Consider the following 23,476-nt stretch of genomic DNA (forward strand, 5'->3'; position numbering starts at 1 on the left):
TGATTGATAAGTAAAGGTAAGACCATAATAACGTTTTTTTTAATTAAATGTGCTTTTTTGTGTGCTACAGTTTGTAAGTGTAAAGTTTAAGTACCAATGATTGTCACACACACACTACACTGTAAAAAAAAAAAAAGTTGAGAAAACGCAAATTTTCAAGGCAACATGATGCAACAAGATTTTTGCGTTTTCTCAACTTTTGACTACTGCTGGCCAGACACTGTTTTGGTAGTTAAACATAGTGAAACCTTAATTCTGAGTCTGACTAACTTAAAAACTATGATTATTTTTTACAATGTACCAAAACAGTGTCTGGTTAGCAGTAGTCAAAAGTTGAGAAAACGCAAAAATCCTGTTGCATCATGTTGCCTTGAAAATTTGCGTTTTCTCAAATGTCTTTTTTTTTACAGTGTAGGTGTGGTGAAATTTGTCCTCTGCATTTGACCCATCCCCTTGTTCACCCCCTGGGAGGTGAGGGGAGCAGTGGGCAGCAGCGGCGCCGTGCCTGGGAATAATTTTTGGTGATTTAACCCCCAATTCCAACCCTTGATGCTGAGTGCCAAGCAGAGAAGAATGCTGGTATGAGCTTTTAAACATAACCCGTTAACTGCTGCCAATCAAATGGTGAATAAGATACTCTTTAGGGTTCATATGTTTGTAAATCTGACTGTGAGGAAGTCAGTGCCTCACCTGACATGAACCTCACCGCACGCCACTGCTGAGAGCATACAAGAAATACCATACAATAAACATGTAGCTATGTGATGATCACATGCTTTAACGGACATGACCAAAATCTATTATTTTGATTCCAGAAGCTGCCTTTAGGTTACCAAGATGTGTGCTTTACGGCCACAGTCCCTCAGGCGATACACGCACACACATTTTTTGAGGCGTAATTGAATATCTGTCCGCCAGCCAAGAGGTATTGGAAGCCCCCAGTGGTTGACAAAGACTCTCAATGACGCCGTGACCCGCCACATGGCTGCCTCGTAAGTCCGCAATTAGGTGGAAAAGACAAGCAAAGGGTGTGAATTTAGAACATCAACTCACCGAGGTGGAACTCAGCTCAGGATTTCTCCTCAATATTACTGAAAGATGGGGTCCAAATTGATTGTGTAGTGGTTCACATAGCTGACTTTAGCGCAGACAGTCTGGGCTCAGTTTTTACAAACCCAATTGGAGATTGATTTCCACACTGCCAAGAGTTGGACGTGGTCTACCAGACTACTGTACCTACTATTGGTAGTGCAGTGGTTCACATAGCAGACTTTAAGACAGCAACCATGGGAGTGATTCAATGCCCTAATCAATCCAGGTTGTAGTCTACAGTGTTTACCAAACTGTATTCTCATTTATTTACCCTCATTTTAACTTTAATTTATTTACCCAACAAGACACATTGGAGTAGCACTGGTGTACCTTTCCCGTGGGTAGTGTAACGGTTCAGTGTTTGCCACACTACTCTCGAGAGGTGGGAATCTTTGGGCTCCCTTGCGATCCAAGTCCATCCGGATTCATGGGGTGAGGATTTAATACAGAATCGATTCTAGATTCAAACAGATACAAAACCTTTTGGTTGCTGACATATGACGTGTACGCATGGATAGTAAGCATGAAGATGGCCTAAAAACATATTTTTTTAAATGTATTCTTAAAAATAGATACAATATTTATAAAAATATATTACAATTTTTTGTTAAAAAACTAAAATCGATTTTTAAACATTAGGAATCAATTTGGAATTGGAATAATGAGAATTGCAATTCAGATGTTAATTGATTTTTTTGAAGTCGCACTGGTCTACCTTTACCATTGGTAAATGATAAATGATAAATGGGTTATACTTGTATAGCGCTTTTCTACCTTCAAGGTACTCAAAGCGCTTTGACAGTATTTCCACATTCACCCATTCACACACACATTCACACACTGATGGCGGGAGCTGCCATGCAGGGCGCTAACCAGCAGCCATCAGGAGCAAGGGTGAAGTGTCTTGCCCAAGGACACAACGGACGTGACTAGGATGGTAGAAGGTGGGGATTGAACCCCAGTAACCAGCAACACTCCGATTGCTGGCATGGCCACTCTACCAACTTCACCACGCCGTCCTTGGTAGTGTAATGGTTCACACAGCTGGCGTGGGAGTGACTGCCACTCAATCCTCCCAGTCCAGGGTATAGTCTACATTGGTCACTGGTAGTGTAGTGGTTCACAGAGCTCACTTTCATGCAGTTGGAATTGGGGAAAATGTCCACTTTTAATGCTCTATTCACAACTCCCAATGAGGTTGCAGTCTCCCTTCAACATTGGCAGTGTAGTAGTGGTTCACTTGTCTTTTATGCAGCCCTCTTGATTGATACAAATGATTGATTTCTATTCTTGTCACGAGCGCACAAAGTCTAGAGCCATAAAACGCAGACATGCTCTCATCATGACTCGTCCTTGTGTGAAAAAATGAACGCATCTTACAGCACTGATATCATCGTTCCCGCCACCACTATATAGTCTATTTACCTGCTGTTTGTCATTGTCATTGCTACCGGTCGTATTGGTTATTTAAAGGGAGACGACAAATCATTTCATTCGCACTGGATGATAGATGCTTGTCAGAGCAGCCATTTTTTAATCTGAGACGCACTTCAATGAAGACGTTTGTGGAGGGGAGGAGAAAAAAGATGAAAGGTCGTTAGAAGAAGAAAAATGTGATGATACGTTTTAGATTCATGTGAGGGTAATAAAACTACAACGCAAGCATCACAAAAAAAACAATTATACGGTTTCTCTGACCGTTATTCTACTTTAACATTTTTTGTTTTTTTAAATACAACAATAATAATGTAATGTATCATACACAGCACTTATGGTTATATATAAGCAAATAGGCTGGGACTGGCTTTGGCTTTTTGCACAAAAGGTTACCTATTGAACTTTTATGATGGTCACAGCTTTACCCTGGAACAGATTAATGCCTCTATGAATCACAGTGCAGTATCACTTGTAAGCTTACAGTAAATATTTCTATAGTCAAAGATACACAAACCAAATATAGGTCCTTGTTTGCGTAGCAGTCGGTGTGTTGAGGTCATTCGTAAAAGTATTAGCATGCAGCCGCCGTCCACTCTGGCTGTTTCCCACAAATCACCTCCTCCTGTCCCACTGGTAGCCTTCCTCAGATTAGACTGGCTCTCTTTCGCCATCCTCGCTCTAAACTCTCCCATGATGCATCTGGCCTCCGGCTGTGTGCTCAGCTGCCTTGACTGCTTGTAATGACTCTTTAGCGTCGCTGTCAGACCAACACCTACGAAAAAAAGTGATAAAGCCTACCCCAGGACCAACTTTAATCCAGCAAAAGTGGGGGGAAATGACAACTTGGATTTAAACGCCACCGACATTAAACTGTGGCTGTTAAATGTTAATTAAAAACAACAGCATGAAAACATATGCAGCAATAAAATATTTGCGTACAAATGTAGAATGATAGAAAATAGGTGTTGGTAGATCTACCTCTGTGAAGTTGGCCCCCCTTACCATTGCTAATATTGAAATAACACTGCCAGTCATTTGTGCTGGTTTTTGTGCCGTAAACATTTTTGTTTGCACTAATACAGTTTTCAAGTTATTCTAAAGTACATTTTCAGACTGGTGACGTCATCTAGCCCCCCCACTTTGTCAAAATCTCCTAAAATGTGTCCTATTAGTTGGTGCTAGGTTTGTGTTAGTGCAGTGGTCCCCAACCCCCGGGCCGCGGACCGATTGGTACCGGGCCGCGCAAGAAATGTAATTTAAAAAAACAAAAAAAAAAAAAAACTTTCAAAAAAAAAAAAATTAAATCAACATAAAAAACACAATATATACATTATATATAAATATAGATCAATACAGTCTGCAGGGATACAGTCCGTAAACACACATGATTGTATTTCTTTATGAAAAAAAAAATAAAAATAAAAATAATAATAATAAAAATTCCCGTCGTATCAATTCCTAGATATGGTCGAAACTATTTAAAGTGCACTACGCATAATAAACGCAACATTATTAATATTGCTACTTCAGATAATTTCAACAAACAATCCTCAAAACAGCCCACTACCTATAATATAGGCTGTTTAAACATAAGATCATTATCTTCCAAAACGTTATTAGTTAATGAGGTCATTAGAGACAACAAACTTAACGTCGTTGGGCTTGCCGAGACCTGGCTCAAACCAGACGATTTTTTTGCGCTAAATGAGGCATCTCCTCCTAACTATACGAATGCACATGTTGCCCGTCCTCTTAAAAGCACTAATATACAATGAAAACTTTAATCTTACACCTAACCTAAATAATAAATATAACTCGTTTGAGGTTCTCACTATGAGGTTTGTCACACCGCTGCCTCTCCACCTGGCTGTTATCTACCGCCCCCCTGGGCCCTATTCGGACTTTATCAGTGAATTCTCAGAGTTTGTTGCTCACTGTTATGTGGATCCACTAGGGACTGTACTTAGAGGGGGGGTTACCCACATATGCGGTCCCCTCCAAGGTTTCTCATAGTCATTCACATCAAAGTCCCTTGTGTGGGCTCTGTGCCGAGGATGTCGTTGTGGCTTGTGCAGCCCTTTGAGACTTTTGTGATTTATCAATCAATCAGTCAATGTTTATTTATATAGCCCTAAATCACTAGTGTCTCAAAGGGCTGTACAAGCCACAACGACATCCTCGGTACAGAGCCCACATACGGGCAAGGAAAACTCCCCCCAGTGGGACGTCAATGTGAATGACTATGAGAAACCTTGGAGAGGACCGCATATGTGGGTAACCCCCCGCCCCCCCCCCTCTAGGGGAGACCGAAAGCAATGGATGTCGAGTGGGTCTGACATAATATTGTGAAAGTCCAACACATCAGCGAAAGTCCAGTCCATAGTGGGGCCAGCAGGAACCATCCCGAGTGGAGACGGGTCAGCAGCGTAGAGATGTCCCCATCTGATGGACAGGCTGGCGGTCCATCCCGGGTTGGGAGCAGAGTAGAAAAGAAAATAAAAGAAAAGAAACGGCAGATCAACTGGTCTAAAAAGGGAGTCTATTTAAAGGCTAGAGTATACAAATGAGTTTTAAGATGAGACTTAAATGCTTCTACTGAGGTAGCATCTCTAACTTTTACCGGGAGGGCATTCCATAGTATTGGAGCCCGAATAGAAAACGCTCTATAGCCCGCAGACTTTTTTTGGGCTCTGGGAATCACTAATAAGCCGGAGTTCTTTGAACGCAGATTTCTTGCCGGGACATATGGTACAATACAATCGTCAAGATAGGCAGGAGCTTGACCGTGCAGTATTTTATACGTAAGTAGTAAAACCTTAAAGTTGCATCCGAGGTGCACAGGAAGCCAGTGCAAGTGAGCCAGTATAGGCGTAATATGATCAAACTTTCTTGTTTTTGTCAAAAGTCTTGCAGCCGCATTTTGTACCATCTGTAATCTTTTAATGCTAGACATAGGGAGGCCCGAAAATAAAACGTTACAGTAATCGAGACGAGATGTAACGAACGCATGGATAATGATCTCAGCATCGCTTGTGGACAAAATGGAACGAATTTTAGCGATATTACGGAGATGAAAGAAGGCCGTTTTGGTAACACTCTTAATGTGTGACTCAAACGGGAGAGTTGGGTCGAAGATAATACCCAGATTCTTTACCGAGTCGCCTTGTTCAATTGTTTGGTTGTCAAATGTTAAGGTGGTATTATTAAATAGATGTCGGTGTTGAGCAGGGCCGATAATCAGCATTTCCGTTTTTCTTAGCGTTGAGTTGCAAAAAGTTAGCGGACATCCATTGTTTAATTTCATTAAGACACGCCTCCAGATGACTACAATCCGGCGTGTTGGTCAGCTTTAGGGGCATGTAGAGTTGGGTGTCATCAGCATAACAGTGAAAGCTAACACCGTATTTGTGTATGATGTCACCTAGCGGCAGCATGTAAATACTAAAGAGTGCAGGGCCAAGAACCGAACCCCGGGGAACTGCGCACGTTACCTTAACATAGTCCGAGGTCACATTGTTATGGGAGACACACTGCATCCTGTCAGTAAGATAAGAGTTAAACCAAGACAAGGCTAAGTCTGTCATCCCAATACGCGTTTTGATACGCTCTAATAAAATATTATGATCAACAGTATCGAAAGCGGCGCTAAGATCAAGAAGCAGCAACATAGATGACGCATCAGAATCCATTGTTAGCAATAGATCATTAGTCATTTTTGCGAGGGCTGTCTCCGTAGAGTGATTTGCCCTGAAACTGGACTGAAAAGGTTCACAGAGATTGTTAGACGCTAAGTGTTCATTTAGCTGCTGTGCTACAATTTTTTCGAGGATTTTCGAGATGAACGGAAGGTGGGACACCGGCCGGTAGTTTACCAGGAGATCAGGATCGAGGTTAGGTCTTTTGAGTAGAGGATGAATAACCGCTTTTTTGAATGCTAGGGGAACAGTGCCAGAGGAAAGTGATAAGTTTATAATATTTAACACTGATGGACCTAATAATACAAAAAGCTCCTTGATAAGTTTCCCAGGAATTGGGTCAAGTAAACATGTTGTTTGTTTTGTCCCATTTACACATTTTGATAATTCCTCCAAAGTTATTTCATCAAAGAGAGAGAAACTATTTTGGAGGGCGGTATCCGTCGTATATACAGTCGTATTTGTGTTAATAGAACCCAGTTGTAGCTGAGATGCATTGTCTTTAATCTCTTTTCTAATGACTTCAATTTCCTTATTAAAGAAATTCATGAAGTCATCTGCTGAGTGGGTGGAGCTACTGGGAGGAGTCCCTTGTTGGGTTAGCGATGCTACTGTACTAAACCGAAATTTAGGATCATTTTTGTTGAGGTGGATGAGATTTGAGTAATAATTAGCTTTAGCAGAGGTAAGCATGCGTTTATAAGTTATTAAACTATCACACCATGCTTGATGGAAAACCTCAAGTTTAGTCGCACGCCATTTGCGTTCCAGCTTTCTACATGATAATTTCTGGGCTTTAGTTTCTTCTGTAAACCATGGGGTACGCCTTTTAGGGGCCCTTTTTAGCTTTAGCGGTGCTACACTATCAATGGTGTTGCGCAGGGCGTCCTTAAAGTTGTTAGTGAGGTTATCAATAGAGCCCACATAATTTGGGAATGGTGCCATTACCGAAGGCAGTAGGTCAGTAAGAGTCGTCGTTGTGGCAGCATTAATGTTGCGGCTGCTATAGTAGTTATTATTATTATTATTAGTTTGTTGACAATGAGTCAGAACTTCGAATTTTATAAGGTAATGATCGGACATTACTTTAGTGTACGGGAGTATCATAACTTTAGAGGTGGTGACACCCCTGACAAGCACTAGATCTATCGTATTACCGTTGCGATGCGTGGGTTCATTTATTATTTGTGTAAGACCACAGCTATCAATTATAGTCTTGAGCGCCACGCATGGAGGGTCCGATGGGGTATTCATATGGATATTAAAGTCCCCCATTATGATTATATTGTTGGCGTGCGTCACTAAATCAGCAACAAACTCTGAGAATTCACTGATGAAGTCCGAATAGGGCCCGGGGGGGCGGTAGATAACAGCCAGGTGGAGAGGCAGCGGTGTGACAAACCTCAAAGTGAGCACCTCAAACGAGTTATATTTATTATTTAGGTTAGGTGTAAGATTATAGTTTTCATTGTATATTAGTGCGACACCCCCTCCCCTTTTAAGAGGTCGGGCAACATGTGTATTGGTATAGTTAGGAGGAGATGCCTCATTTAGCGCAAAAAAATCGTCTGGTTTGAGCCAGGTCTCGGCGAGCCCAACGACGTCAAGTTTGTTGTCTCTAATGACTTCATTAACTAATAATGTTTTGGAAGATAATGATCTTATGTTTAAAAAGCCCATATTATAGGTAGTGGGCTGTTTTGAGGATTGTTTGTTGAAATTATCCGAAGTAGCAATATTAATAATGTTGCGTTTATTATGCGTATTGCACTTTAAATAGTTTCGACCATATCTAGGAATTGACACGACGGGGATATTCAGATTGTTTGCTTGATGTTGCGATAAACTGAACGCATCATAGTTAGCTACGTCAGTACAATGTATGTCTGCCTCTGACACGGTCACAAAAGAAAAAACATTATGTGAGTTGTGTTTTATTCTAAGAGAATTGCTATGTGTGCAGAGATTATCCAGCCTGACGCCGGCTAGTTCTAGTTTAAATGGCTTCTTACCCGGAGACTCCACGCTTCTTTGGTTAGCTTTTCTCTTTGTTGTTAGCCCCGCTCGGCATCCCCGCTCGGCATTCCCGCTTCTGCTTCTGCTTCCGCTCGCACCGCTTATGTTGTCTCCATTGGCGGTCACCGCTAGCACTTGACTCCGCTGCTACAAAGGCCGCTCGATGTAGCCCACAAAGTATTCCCATGCTAGCGAGGAGGTCCACCGTACATGCATCTTTCAGTCAATAACGACCCGATCCATCCACATCCAGAATTGTCTGTCGGTCGTATGTGATCACAGAGTGTTCACGCTTTGAGCCAGCCATGAAATTGACAGAAATGACGGGTGTTTTTTGCCAAATCGCTCTACACTCCCAAGAGCATTAGTGAGCCGCAGCATTCCCATACGCCACCATCTTGTCATATCCATATTTAGGGCTATATAAATAAACATTGATTGATTGATTGATTCTGTAGTGACTGGGCCTGAGGTGAACATGCATTATACTGAGGTGGCAAATTATGACATGTTAAATCTATCGCAGCGCCAAGCAAATAATCTCAAGATCCCCATCATATCAATTCCTAGATGGGATCGAAACTATTTACGGCGCACTACACAAAATAAACGTAACATTATTAATATCAGTATTATGGATACCATTAACAAAAATGCCTCAACACAGCCCACTACCTATATGGGCATTTTAAACATCAGATCATTGTCTCCCATCATTAGTTAATGAGAGGATTAGAGACAACAATCTTAACGTCATTGGTCTCAGCGAAACTTGGCTAAAGCTAGATACATTTTTACCGCTTTACGAGGCATTTCCTCCTAACTATATGGGTGCACATATTGCCCGTCCACTTAAAAAGGGTGGAGGAGCCGCACTAATATCCAATGAAAACCTTAAAGGCCTACTGAAATGATTTTTTTTAATTTAAACGGGCATAGCAGATCCATTCTATGTGTCATACTTGATCATTTCGCGATATTGCCATATTTTTGCTGAAAGGATTTAGTAGAGAACGTCGGCGATAAAGTTCGCAACTTTTGGTCGCTGATAAAAAAAAGCCTTGCCTGTACCGGAAGTAGCGTGACGTCACAGCTTAAAGGGCTCCTCACATTTCCCCATTGTTTACACCAGCAGCGAGAGTGATTCGGACCGAGAAAGCGACGATTAACCCATTAATTTGAGCCAGGATGAAAGATTCGTGGATGAGGAACGTGAGAGTGAAGGACAAGAGTGCAGTGCAGGACGCATCTTTTTTCGCTCTGACCGTAACTTAGGTACAAGGGCTCATTGGATTCCACACTCTCTCCTTTTTCTATTGTGGATCACGGATTTGTATTTTAAACCACCTCGGATACTATATCCTCTTGAAAATGAGAGTCGAGAACGCGAAATGGACATTCACAGTGACTTTTATCTCCACGACAATACATCGGCGAAGCACTTTAGCTACGGAGCTAACGTGATAGCATCGGGCTTAACTGCAGATAGATACAAAAGAAATAAACCCCTGACTGGAAGGATAGACAGAAAATCAACAATACTATTAAACCATGGACCTGTAACTACACGGTTAATGCTTTCCAGCCTGGCGAAGCTTAACAATGCTGTTGCTAACGACGCCATTGAAGCTAACTTAGCAACGGGACCTCACAGAGCTATGCTAAAAACATTAGCTATCCACCTACGTACGCCAGCCAGCTCATCTGCTCATCAACACCGGTGCTCACCTGCGTTCCAGCGATCGACGGAGCGACGAAGGACTTCACCCGATCATCCATGCGGTCGGCGGCTAGCGTCGGCTAGCGCGTCTGCTATCCAAGTCAAAGTCCTCCTGGTTGTGTTGCTGCAGCCAGCCGCTAATACACCGATCCCACCTAAAGCTTTCTTCTTTGCAGTCTTCATTGTTCATTAAACAAATTGCAAAGATTCACCAACACAGATGTCCAGAATACTGTGGAATTTTGCGATGAAAACCAAGCTTTTTGTATTGGATACAATGTGTCCGAATACTTCCATTTCAACGATTGACGTCACGCGCATACGTCATCATACATAGACGTTTTCAACCGGAAGTTTAGCGGGAAATTTAAAATTGCACTTTATAAGTTAACCCGGCCGTATTGGCATGTGTTGCAATGTTAAGATTTCATCATTGATATATAAACTATCAGACGGCGTGGTCGGTAGTAGTGGGTTTCAGCAGGCCTTTAACCTTAGTCCTAACCTAAGTAATAAATATAAATCATTTGAGGTGCTTAGTATGAGGTCTGTCACACCGCTACCTCTCTATATGTCTGTTATCTATCGCCCCTTTGGGCCTTATTCCGACTTTATCACAGAATTTTCTGAATTTTCAGTGATCTAGTGACGCACGCAGATAATATAATTATAATGGGGGGTTTTAATATCCATATGAATACCCCGTCCGACCCTCCGTGCATGGTGCTCGAGACTATAATTGATAGCTGTGGTCTTAAAATAAATAATAAACATACTTGCCAACCTTGAGACCTCCAAATTTGGGAGATTTGGGGGTAGGGGAGAGGTGGGCGGGGTCGGGATGGGCGGGGTTAATGTAAACAAACACCATTGGTGGATCTACACATGACATCCACTGTAATGATACCAAGTACAGGAGCTTATCTAGTCGATACTACAATGATTACATCAATATTTTTTGACATCATAACATCTTTTTTTGTTTAAAAAAAAATTATATTATGTTTATAAACTTAGGAAATATGTCCCTAGACACATGAGGACTTTGAATATGACCAATGTATGATCCTTTAACTACTTGGTATCGGATTGATACCCAAATTTGTGGTATCATCCAAAACTAATGTAAAGTATCAAACAACAGAAGAATACATGATTATTTCATTTTAACAGAAGTGTAGATAGAACTTGTTAAAAGAGAAAGTAAGCATATATTAACAGTAAATGAACAAGTAGATTAATAATTAATTTTCTACCACTTGTCCTTGATAATTTTGACAAAATAATAGAAGGGAAAATAAATAAATAAATGATAAATGGGTTATACTTGTATAGCGCTTTTCTACCTTCAAGGTACTCAAAGCGCTTTGACAGTATTTCCACATTCACACATTCACACACTGATGGCGGGAGCTGCCTTGCAAGGCGCTAACCAGCACCCATCAGGAGCAAGGGTGAAGTGGACACAACGGACGTGACTAGGATGATAGAAGGTGGGGATTGAACCCCAGTAACCAGCAACTCTCCGATTGCTGGCACGGCCACTCTACCAACTTCGCCACGCCGTCCCAAATGACACAATATGTTACTGCATATGTCAGCAGACTAAATTAGGAGCCTTTGTTTGCTTACTTACTAGTAAAAGACAAGTTGTCTTGTTTGTTCACTATTTTATTTAAGGACAAACTTGCAATAAAAAACATATGTTTAATGTACCGTAAGATTTTTTGTTAAAATAAAGCCAATATTGCAATTTTTTGTGGTCCCCTTTATTTAGAAATACATTTTGGTACCGGTACCAAGAAATTGGTATCGGGACAACACTAATACATTGTTGAGATGGTTAAATCTAGTTAGATGTTTTAAGTAATTTTACTTCACCCTGAATATTGTAAGCAATAAAAGGCAAAAGGTGAATATTGTTGACATTGTTTCATTATGAACGCTGGTAAATTATTTGCAAATAAGTTTGTTGGCAAGCTTTATGTGTGCTTAAAATCTTTGCGTCATAATCACCATAATATCATTTTGTAAGTGTGTTCATGTTCTACAACAACTCAATAATTATGATCAACAAATTAAAGGCAACATTATAAGCACTTTAAAGTATCGGTATCGACAATTTGTGAACCTGTATTGAATTGGTTTCAAATTGATACCAAATATGCAGTATGAGTATCAGGGAACGTGACCATACAAAAGTGTAGGTTATACATACATAATTATTACAAACATTTAATCGCCCCCTGAAGCATTATTAAGTTCTCAAATTCTATTGTATTAGTTTTGTATGACGTACTTGACATACTTTCTCGCTTAGTCGGTTTGCCGGAGTTGCTAGGTAGCAACTTGTTAGCTGTCCCATTAACCTCAATAAAACGTTTGAATTCGAGTTGCTGTTATTTAAAAAAAATATCCTAACATATAGTTAAAGAACTATATGTTTAAACTGATGTTGTTGTTGTTGTGCTGGGACTCTTCACCCGTGAGCGGTTAGGGAATAAGGACACCGTTTTACGTTTTTAACTTCTTCTTTATATATTGCTTTGTAGCAGCAGCAGCTAAGCACACTCTCACATACAAACACTGTTCAACACATTGCCCGAAGGACCCCGGAAAGTAAACATAGCTGCCCGGTAAACTGCCTGACTCAAAACAGACGTAACTTAAAAGTGCATGACTACAATAATAGCTTGTTTACGTCAACAATAATATAGTCAATTATATTCAACAATTATCATATTAAATAGGGAACTTTCTCTTAATCTTCTGACAAAGGGAATTTATAACAGCCGCCCCCTAAATAGCATGGCAATTTTGAAACAAACATAAATTCCCACAACAGTCCTTTAAACAGGATTATCCTCAGGAAGAGTTGACAGCTGGACCAGCCGAGCAACTGGTCTCACGTAAATCTTCTCGCCAACTTTAACTTCAGCAGTCCGTATACATCCATCATCACTTGCATTCAGCTTCACCACCCTCCCCATTGGCCAGTGAGCACGTGGAAGCTGAGGATCAACAATCATCACAACTGTGTCCAGGAGGAGATGATCTGTGTGTTGGCGCCATCTCTGGCGGGTTTGAAGAGAGGGCAAGTAGTTTCTGATGAACTGTGTCCAGAAGTGGTCGGCCATCATCTGGCAATGACGCCAGCGCCTCCTGGTGAGGGTGTCAGGAGCATAGGCAACTTGTGGAAGAGAGGCATCCTGCCGCCCCATCAACAACATGCTGGGCGTCACTGGGTCTGGATCGGCCACATCCGAGGATACATATCCTAAAGGCTTGGCATTGAGGATGCCTTCCACTTCGATGAGGAGTGTGAGCAGAAACTCTTCTTGGAGCACTTGTGCACCTATGACCACTTGCAGGGATATCTTGACTGATTGAATCTCACGCTCCCAGACACCACCAAAGTGGGGAGATGCTGGTGGGTTAAGACGGAACTTAATCTGTTTTTCTGCAAGCCGCTCCTGCAACTGTGATTCCATTGCTGCAAAGGCCTCCTTCAGCTCCTTATCTGCTCCTCTGAAGTTAGTCCCCTGATCAGAGAGGACCTCAAAGGGAGTGCCTCTCCGTGCGATGAACCGTCTCAGTGCGAGGAGGAAAGCATCTGTGTCGAGGCTGGTGAGTATATCCAGATGTATACATCTCGTCGTGAGACATTTGAAAATGATCCCCCAGCGCTTTTCACTTCGCCTCCCAGCCTTGACCATGTACGGGCCAAAGCAGTCCACGCCTGTTGAGAAGAATGGAGGCTTGAGCAGCCGCAGACGGGCTGAGGGCAGGTCTGCCATCCTCTGCACCACTGGCTTCCCTCTCCACTTCATGCAACCAGTGCAAGCTCTCTGATACTTTTTGATAGCCCGCCTTCCTCGCAGAACCCAGTAGTAGCGCCTCATCTGTGCAAACACCCTATCAGGTCCAGGGTGGTGTAGCTGAGCATCCATCTCTTTAATGAGTGTGGTGACTGCATGACGGGGATCCAACAGTATTGGGTGAATATCAGTGGGGCTAGAGCTCTCTAAACGGCGCAGGCGTCCTCCAACCCGTATAAGACCCAATGTCGGGTCTAATTCTGGGGCGAGCGTACTCAGCCTGCTGCTGGGTGGCACAGGCTTGCCGGCTCTGAGGCATCTGATTTCTTCAGAGAAGCAGTCTGTTTGGCTGGTTTTGAGCAGGTGGACTTCAGTATCTCTTAGGTCACACAGGGGTGAAGCAGGGTCGGCTGCCGCCCCATGAAGAGACTGTTGCGTGGCCTTGACCAACTCTCTCCAGCTGCTGAACCGGGTGAGATCTGGTATCTTGGGTGGTGAGCTGGTCTGTGTGAGAGCACAAAAAACACTGTGTTTTAACTCACCACGGTCCTCTGGCTCTGTGATGCTAGGACAGGATGGCCATTCATCCGGTGGACGGCGAAGGAATGCTGGTCCCTGGATCCAACGATACACAGAAACAGGCCGAGTCCGAGGCCGGGGAGAAGGAACAGGTCTGTCTCGATTGGCAGGCGGTGCTCCTTCAGCTCGATGGCGCTGTGCCATTTTTGCGGACAGTCTCTGAGCTTCTGCCTTCACCTTGAGCCACTCTGCGAGGTCTCTGAGGTTGTATGGATTTAGGCTGCTGGTGCTGAGGCGCCCCTGAACCTGCAGATGCTCCACAAAATTGTCTCTCACGTGTCTAGGGAGTTTGCTAAGTAGCCGGTCAACATGGCCAGTAGACATCACTTCCATCCCATTAGGCCCTTCCAATGAGGTTAGCATTCCCACTAGCAAGTCAACGTTGAGGGCGAAGCTCTGGAAGGCTTTGGGGTCTCCTGATTTGACATCAGGAGAGTTCAGGATGGCTGCAATCTCACTTTGTGCCAACTGATGTGGCTGCCCGTACTGTCTCTGCAAAGCCTGCATGGCGGCGGTGTAGCGCTGTACATAATGTCTGTGTGACTGAGCTATTAGCTTAGCTTCATCCAGGATCAAGTGTTCCATAAGCACACGGTATTTGTAATGTTCAGAAAGTTCAGTGTGTGGATTGAGCAGGTGATCTAACGCCATTTTTAAATCAGCAAACTCTCTCTCACTGTCATGCACCAACTTGGGCAGTTCAGGTATTGGAACAGGCTGTCTGGGGGACTGGGTAGTGTAAGGTACCTGTAGTGGCGTATACTGAGACTGGGGACTGTACTGAACCTGTTGAGTTGATGGGGGCTGTTGCAGAGTGAAACCAGCAGGGGGAGACACCAGTTGATATGCTGGCTGAGTTGATGGCGGATACACAGGCTGGTAGAATTGCAGCTGTTGTTTTTGCGTTGGCAGTGGTGACTGGTGTAATGGCTGTGTAGCGATTGTTGATGGAGGCTGATAGACAGTCCCCAGGGGAGTGGCAGTGCTGTAGGGCGATGGATTGATAACTGGCTGAGTGCCAGCCGCAACAGGTAGCTGTGGTGCAGAACATGGCGCTGTTGCTATCTGTGGGGGTTGATAGGCTGGTTGTGCAAACAGTGGAGCGTGTTGCTGCACGGGCTGTGCAGACGGGAGTGGGATGTATTGCCACACTGGCTGTGCGGACGGGAGTGGGGTGTATTGCTGCACTGGCGCTGGATTTACTGGTGTTGTCTGCATGGGCAGGTATTGCAGTTGTGCAGCTGGTGGCACTCGGCCTTGTACATTGTTAATCATCACTGTGGTAGGCTGGTTAGACAGGTAGCCTGATGTAACTGATGTCTGGGGGCTGGCATAACTCGCTACTTGTGAAGCTTGAGGTGTAGGCTGCAGCATAGAAACATTCAGCGTAGTGAGGGGAGGCGGTGCCCATGCCGATGTCACAGTTGAGGGCAGAGACTGCGTCAGTGTGTAGTTCTCCTGTCTACCACCTGGTGTAGGAGTCTTTGCTGCTTGAAGCTCTAGTGTTGTAGAGATGTTATGTGGCAGTGTAGACAGGTGTGGCTCATGCTGAAGCAGCCTAGATGATCCAAGATGGAGGCTGGATGGCTGTGACAGAGGGGTGCTGTGAACTACTGGACAGTTTAGCCAGGGTGATTGATATGTTGGGACGCTCATATTGAGATTAGCTGGTGGCCGTAGGACAGGAGAACCCTGCCTGCTTTGATAGCTCCGCCTCGCGGGCGCCGCCGATGGTTGGCTCATATGGCGTGTTAGGTGGCTGGGCAAGTCTCTAGCATGTATCGCCATGTTCCACTCGCTCACCTTGTCGGCCGCTCCCGCCGAAAATGGACGATCGGGGATAGCGTGCGCTCCGTGCGGCTGGTCCTCCATGCACACAGACTCGGTCTGTAGGCTAAGTGACTGCAGCCGCTGGGCGCCGACGCTCTCTCCTCGGTCCTCCGCGCGGGCACCGTGAGGAATGAGGGACTGTGGGAGGCTAACCTGGTAGCTTTCTAGACGAGTTGGAAGCTGTCGCTGTCTTGCTCCGAGTGCGCCGCCGTCCTTCGCTGTTGTTAGCGCTGCGTCCATTTCTACGTCGCGAGTGAAGATAATCCGGCTCGAAGAACCAATATTAAAGAACTATATGTTTAAACTGATGTTGTTGTTGTTGTGCTGGGACTCTTCACCCATGAGCGTACTCCGGTTAGGGAATAAGGACACCGTTTTACATTTTTAACTTCTTCTTTATATATTGCTTTGTAGCAGCAGCAGCTAAGCACACTCTCACATACACACACTGTTCAACATATTGCCCGAAGGACCCCGGAAAGTAAACATAGCTGCCCGGTAAACTGCCTGACTCAAAACAGACGTAACTTAAAAGTGCATGACTACAATAATAGCTTGTTTACGTCAACAATAATATAGTCAATTATATTCAACAATTATCATATTAAATATGGAACTTTCTCTTAATCTTCTGACAAAGGGAATTTATAACACATATCATCATAGGAGTAATGACACTTTTTGTCCAAATATATCAAAACATATAAAACTTACCATTATTCGTGGATTATTATTGTAATCAAACAGCCACGTTGACGAAGACGGGTCCTAATAAATATAGCTGACCATGATATTGCCTGATGAAAATGTTATGTTTATTTTCATAAATCTGCGGTTAAAAATGGATGGATGGATGGATGGATGGCAGAGTTAAAGGACGTAACGGATGAAAAAATAATGTTCACCCTTCCCTTTACTTGAATATATATTCACAGTTTTAGAGCTAACTACTTAGTACTATGACCTCTTGCTGAGGTCAACAACAGTACAACAACATGGGGATTATAAACAAATATGTGATAGAACTAAATATGAATACATTAAGTGCACTTTTATTTGATGAAAATAAAACTTCTAATAATTTCCTGAATATTTTTTGCTTTGCCAACCAGACTTAAAGAAACTGTTTAAAAATAAAATAAAATAAAATAACTTAATCAGGCCCTAAAAGAAGTTTACAGGCAAAGTGATTTACGCACAAAGTCCCAACATCAATACTAGGAAGAGAGCACAGCTTTCTCATTTAAATCATTCTCACTTTACTGCTAATTGGCATCATTCATCTTATTACCTATAAAGCAGACAAACACATACACAAACTACAATGAATGCACTCGGCTCTTTTTGCGATCGTGTTGCCTAATGGCCTTCTTATAGCAGCAAGAGAGCGCACTTAGAAAAAATAGAGAAAGTCTGTGGAGACCCTGAAGACCCTCCTTGACAAAGCAGAGATCTGGGGGTCTTACTTGTGTTTACTCCACAGCAAAATATTTGATTGAGAACTCCCAGTATAAGCAGAGTCCCCGAGTTCCACAGGGCTCTGTGCTGGAACCAATGCAATAATCCAATTCCAATGCAAGCTTCCTGATGGCAAAATCTCGATAAAACATTTCCAAAAATGATGATACCCAACTTTGTCATTTGTTATAAGTGCATTAATTGTGTGCTTCAGGGTTGATTTTAGGGTTACTCTTATGGTTTTTTATGGTATTGGGTAGAGGTGGGGGAAACACATTTTTAGATGCATCGCCCTCTGGACGATAATAAAATCCATTAGTAAACATCAATAATCGATTTATTCATTGTAAATTAAGTAATGCTGACAGTTATAATTTTTGGCTGACTGCAGCGAGACCTCACCAAGAGATCCAACCACCTTCTTTATTTCGGGCACTTATATTCCAGTTTTGCACACATTTGCATTACCGGTAATTTAATAAATATGATGGGGATTAATTTAACTGTTTCTTATTACAAATTCACAGTTTTTAAGAGTTGTAAGTAATACAAATTATTTAGTGAAACGAAAATAAATGTAAATCTCCATCAATATACCTAAATTAAATGTGCATCAATAATCAATTTTTAATCTAATCGTAGCTCCTGAATTGTAATCAAATCGTGAGCTACCCAAAGATTCCCATCTCAAGTATCTTTCAGATTTGCGTTGACCCCATGAACCTTCGCGGCCCCTGAGATCCTGCGGGTCTCGTCTCCTGATTATTCCAAAAGTCAGGACACAAAGATTAAGTTTACACTGTAGGCCAAAGTGGCTCAAATCTGATTTTTTTTTAGATCTGATTTTTTCCAGCTGACTGTTTACACAGCAAGTAAAATGTGATTTTTATCAGACTCCAATGTCAACACGCACAGGACCCAACGTGGCCCCAATGTGGCCCCGACGTCACTTGCCTGCGCACTTCGATAGAGTGAAAACAAAGGTAGTCGTTACTACTACAAAATAAAATAAATGTTACATATAGTCTATTATTTGTGCACTATTGACAAGTGATGCACCTAAAATTTGGTCGTCTTAAATAGACTTTTCTCACTGAAACCGGATGTTGTGATAAAGTATCCATTTCCGATGGCACACGAATGACATAGCTCGCCCAAAGCCAACGAAAAAGTCACATTTTGGTCACATTGCGTTCAGACTGAAGTCACATTTGAAAAGATCAGATTCCAATCGGATTTGGACTACCTCCTGATGTGGCCTGCATCTGATGCTAAAAGATCAGATCTAAAGCACTTTGGAGCGGTTAGACTGGCAAAAAATAATCAGATCTGTGCCACTTGAGGGCCAAAAAAATCAGATTTGGTGTGCGGCGTAAAAGAGGCCGGAGTCACGGGATGGCATCTTCCCACCATTATGGCCCCCAACTATGGAACAGCTTGCCAGACGACCTCAGGACTGCACAGAACGTTTATGTTTTTAAGAGCAGGCTTATTAAGACACACCTTTCTGATGTGGCTTTACGTAATATTTATTCATTTTATTGGAGTCATTCATACTTTACTTTTTATCTAATTAGTTATGCCTGATTTTATTTAGTTCTATTTATTTATTACATATCTAGAGTATATTTATTTTTTATCTTCATAATATGTTTTACTTGTATTTTTATCCAGCTCATGGTTCTTACTTATTTTACATGTTTTAATATTTTTACTTTCCAGCGTTCCTCAGAGGGAGCCCTCTGCATCAGGGGTTGTATCGGCCGTGGCCGTGTCTGCACCCTGGTGGCCATGGTCTGATGATCTCCTGGTGCAGATGGCTCCTGTGATAGTGATTATTCACCTGGCTCCTCTGTACTCCGCAATGCATTCATTTGACCGTGTGCGTGCATGCAAGTGTGTGTGTGTGTGCGTGTGTGCTTGATGATGGGGGATGTGGGTCATTGAGGTATTGTTTTTAAGTCTGTAAAGCACTTTGTGCTGCATTTCTTTTATGAGCGCTCTATAAATTAAGTTTGATTGAATTTTATTTAATGTTAGTTGATTAAGTGACATTTTTAAATTGCATTTTGTATTCTCCTTTTAAATGGAAAAACAATACTTAATAGGTTGTTTTCCCTGTTAAAGGCTACAGTATAAAACAGAACTCACAGTGGGCCATTTGAGGCTGACTCTGCAGTGCCTCTGCTGGTTGCAGGCAGAAAGTGCACTCTTTTTGTATTCACAGTTGACTAAAAGGATGTCCTCCTGCGTCACATTTACGATAAAAATAAACGATAGAAGGTGGACAGGTGGACGATGAAGATGAAGGGGGGAAAAACAAACACTGGGCTAATGTGTGTGTGTGTAATGAGTCTTAAATGAACATCAGGGTGTGGGCGTGTGTGTGTGTGTGTGTCTGTCCATGGTGCTGAAAACACCCTCCTCTCACATCTGCTTAGCATGCGCTTCCTGTAGTGTGTATTGTGTGTTGTGTTGTGCTGCTACCAGCTAAATGCAGCAAAGTGTCACGTCAGCACTTTGCGTCATGTGATGATGGCTTCACACGCGCACGCACGCACGCACACACACACACACACACACACACACACACACACACACACACACACACACACACACACACACACACACACACACACACACACACACACACACACACACACACACACACACACACACAGCTTGTGTGTCACCGTGATGGAGCTGTTTGATCACTTTTAATAAATCAAAACACACACAGGTCGAAAAAAAAGAGTAAATAACTCTAAGATGGTCCCTGAAGCAGCATAAAGAGAAGAGCGGAGGCAGTGTGGGTCTCCTGAGTCTGCACACAAGTGGTCCTAATGTTTTTGTGTGTTTTATACGAGCATATAAATCCAGCCAGTCATATTCATAAAACTGTGCATGCGCGTGAGTGAGGGTCTCGTGACCAGAAAGCCAACAGTTTGTTGCCCCCCACCAACTGTAAGCCCTTGTTGCTGCATACTGTACTTGACCTATTCTAAATACATACAGCTATCATGCATGTAAATGTAATCATAACACATATACCTTTTAGTCCTATAGGGGATTTAGCAGTGTAACATGATAACAAAACATATATTGTATATATTAAAAGTCCAATAGCAGTACAATAATTAAAAAAATTTAAAACTTACTCATTCAATTTATTTATTGGACTGTTAATTTAAATATGTGTTATATATAATATAATTTAATATATAATATGTAATAAATAATACAATAAATACATGTATTATTTTCAGGTAAACGGCCCAAATATGATTAATACAATATAGCTTATATAATTTTTAACATATATATCTTGTATGTATTCATATATAGAATATATCATGAAAATTTTATATATATTTTAAATACATGAAATACAATTTTAGTTTATATATTTATATAATAAATACATACACCTTATATGCAAATATATTTAAATATTTTGTGTATTAATGGGTTGCTATTTTTCTTATACATGTTTATATACATATACATACATACATATACATATACATACACACACACATACAAACCCGTTTCCATATGAGTTGGGAAATTGTGTTAGATGTAAATATAAACGGAATACAATGATTTGCAAATAATTTTAAACCCATATTCAGTTGAATATGCTACAAAGACAACATATTTGATGTTCAAACTGATAAACATTTTTTTTTGTGCAAATAATCAGTAACTTTAGAATTTGATGCCAGCAACATGTGACAAAGAAGTTGGGAAAGGTGGAAATAAATACTGATAAAGTTGAAGAATGCTCATCAAACACTTATTTGGAACATCCCACAGATGAACAGGCAAATTGGGAACAGGTGGGTGCCATGATTGGGTATAAAAGTAGATTCCATGAAATGCTCAGTCATTCACAAACAAGGATGGGGCGAGGGTCACCACTTTGTCAACAAATGCGTGAGCAAATTGTTGAACAGTTTAAGAAAAACCTTTCTCAACCAGCTATTGCAAGGAATTTAGGGATTTCAACATCTACGGTCCGCAATATCATCAAAGGGTTCAGAGAATCTGGAGAAATCACTGCACGTAAGCAGCTAAGCCTGTGACCTTCGATCCCTCAGGCTGTACTGCATCAACAAGCGACATCAGTGTGTAAAGGATATCACCACATGGGCTCAGGAACACTTCAGAAACCCACTGTCAGTAACTACAGTTGGTCGCTACATCTGTAATGGCAAGTTAAAACTCTCCTATGCAAGGCGAAAACCGTCTATCAACAACACCCAGAAACGCCGTCGGCTTCGCTGGGCCTGAGCTCATCCAAGATGGACTGATACAAAGTGGAAAAGTGTTCTGTGGTCTGACGAGTCCACATTTCAAATTGTTTTTGGAAACTGTGGACGTCGTGTCCTCCGGACCAAAGAGGAAAAGAACCACCCGGATTGTTATAGGCGCAAAGTTGAAAAGCCAGCATCTGTGATGGTATGGGGGTGTATTAGTGCCCAAGACATGGGTAACTTACACATCTGTGAAGGCGCCATTAATGCTGAAAGGTACATACAGGTTTTGGAGCAACATATGTTGCCATCCAAGCAACGTTACCATGGACGCCCCTGCTTATTTTAGCAAGACAATGCCAAGCCACGTGTTACATCAACGTGGCTTCATAGTAAAAGAGTGTGGGTACTAGACTGGCCTGCCTGTAGTCCAGACCTGTCTCCCATTGAAAATGTGTGGTGCATTATGAAGCCTAAAATACCACAACGGAGACCCCCGGACTGTTGAACAACTTAAGCTGTACATCAAGCAAGAATGGGAAAGAATTCCACCTGAGAAGCTTAAAAAATGTGTCTCCTCAGTTCCCAAACCTTTACTGAGTGTTGTTAAAAGGAAAGGCCATGTAACACAGTGGTGAACATGCCCTTTCCCAACTACTTTGGCACGTTGCAGCCATGAAATTCTAAGTTAATTATTATTTGCAATAATAAAGTTTATGAGTTTGAACATCAAATATCTTGTCTTTGTAGTGCATTCAATTGAATATGGGTCGAAAAGGATTTGCAAATCATTGTATTCCGTTTATATTTACATCTAACACAATTTCCCAACTCATATGGAAACGGGGTTTGTAAATATGTATGTATAAACACATTAAGTTTAAGCTAAAGCACCAATGATCGTCACACACACACTAGGTGTGACGAAAATATTCTCTGCATTTGACCCATCACCCTTGATCACCCCCTGGGAGGTGAGGAGAGCAGTGAGCAGCAGCGGTGGCCGTGCCCGGTAATCATTTTTGGTGATTTAACCCCCAATTCCAACCCTTGATGCTGAGTGTCAAGCAGGGAGGTAATGGCTCCCATTTTTTTTATAGTCTTTGGTGTATATATATATATATATATATATATATATATATATATATATATATATATATATATATATATATATATATATATATATATATATATATATATATATATATATACACACACACATATATATATATATACACACACATACATACATATATATATATATATATATATATATATATGTATACATACACATACATATATATACATACACATACATATATATTTATACACACATATATATATATATACACACATATATATATATATACACACATATATATTCACACACATGTATATATACACACATATATATACACATATATATATACATATATATATATACACACATACATACATACATACATACATACATATATATATATATATATATATATATATATATATATATATATATATATATATATATATATATATATATATATATATATATATATATATATATATACTGTATAC

At 41.6% G+C, this 23,476-nt stretch overlaps 1 protein-coding gene across 2 annotated transcripts in view; it reads right to left on the reverse strand.

Annotated features, from left to right (window-relative positions):
• The window catches only part of lg15h8orf34 (linkage group 15 C8orf34 homolog), a 126,818-nt gene that overhangs the window by 102,692 nt on the left and 650 nt on the right, over window positions 1–23,476 (reverse strand). The gene's annotated exons all lie outside the window — the stretch shown is intronic.

The sequence above is a fragment of the Entelurus aequoreus genome, linkage group LG15 (genome assembly GCF_033978785.1).
Source record: "Entelurus aequoreus isolate RoL-2023_Sb linkage group LG15, RoL_Eaeq_v1.1, whole genome shotgun sequence".
Lineage (NCBI taxonomy): Eukaryota > Metazoa > Chordata > Actinopteri > Syngnathiformes > Syngnathidae > Entelurus > Entelurus aequoreus.